The following is a 1,104-nucleotide window of genomic DNA, read 5'->3' on the forward strand; positions in this document are numbered from 1 at the left end:
GGGGAGATTGACGAAGATGTCGCACATCGCATCGGAGCGGGATGGATGAAGTGGAGGCTCGCTTCCGGTGTTTTGTGTGATAGGAATGTGCTGCTAAGACTTAAGGGTAAGTTTTATCGAGTGGTGGTTCGACCGGCTATGTTGTATGGGGCTGAGTGTTGGCCAGTCAAGAACTCCCACGTGCAGAATATGAGAGTAGCAGAGATGAGGATGTTGAGATGGATGTGTGGGTGTACCAGGAGAGATAGGATTAAGAATGAAGCTATCCGGGACAGACTGGGAGTAGCCTCCGTGGAGGACAAGATGCGGGAGTCAAGGCTGAGATGGTTCGGACATGTTAAGAGAAGAAGCATTGATACTCCTGTCAGGAGGTGTGAGAGATTGGCCATGGAAAGTTTGAGAAGAGGTCGAGGTAGGCCTAAGAAGTACTGGGGAGAGGTGATTAGGCAGGACATGGCGCTGCTTCAGCTCACCGAGGATATGACCCTTGATAGGAGGGTGTGGAAGTCGAGGATTAAGGTAGAAGGTTAGTAGATAGTTTGTCGTCGTTCGCCGATAGTTAGGGGTGAGCATAAAATCCGAAAAACTGAATTCCCAACCGGACCGAATTATTTTCGGTATTTTGGTTTCGGTTTTTTCGGTATTTCGGTCTAATTCGGTACTAAATTTTCGGTATTTCGGTATTTCGGTTCGGTACTCGGTTTCAGAAATCTGAAATTTCGGTATTTCGGTTATACCGAAATACCGAATTTTAAATAGGCCAGTCCACAGTCCACTACCCTACCCATCCCCAGCCCAACGCCCAAGCCCACCCACCCTTCTTTATTTTATTTCTAGCCCAGCCCAGCCCCAAGCCCACCCATCTTCTTTAAGTCTGACTTAGAGTTAGAAGAAACAAATTAACAAACCAGAACCCTTGCCCAGTTGCCCTAACTTTGTAGCAAGTATAGTGAGAGAAAGTGGACGATATCGTCCAAGCTCAGCAGTCAGCAGCTCCGACTACGATTTGGCGTCGGCGATTGGGATTTTGGGGGATTTCCGACTTCGCACCCCTAGCTCCGACTCCTCACTCCCCAGTCTTCAATTTTCAAAGGTATGTTTCTA

The sequence above is a fragment of the Nicotiana attenuata genome, unplaced genomic scaffold, assembly GCF_001879085.1.
Source record: "Nicotiana attenuata strain UT unplaced genomic scaffold, NIATTr2, whole genome shotgun sequence".
Taxonomy (NCBI): Eukaryota; Viridiplantae; Streptophyta; class Magnoliopsida; order Solanales; family Solanaceae; genus Nicotiana; species Nicotiana attenuata.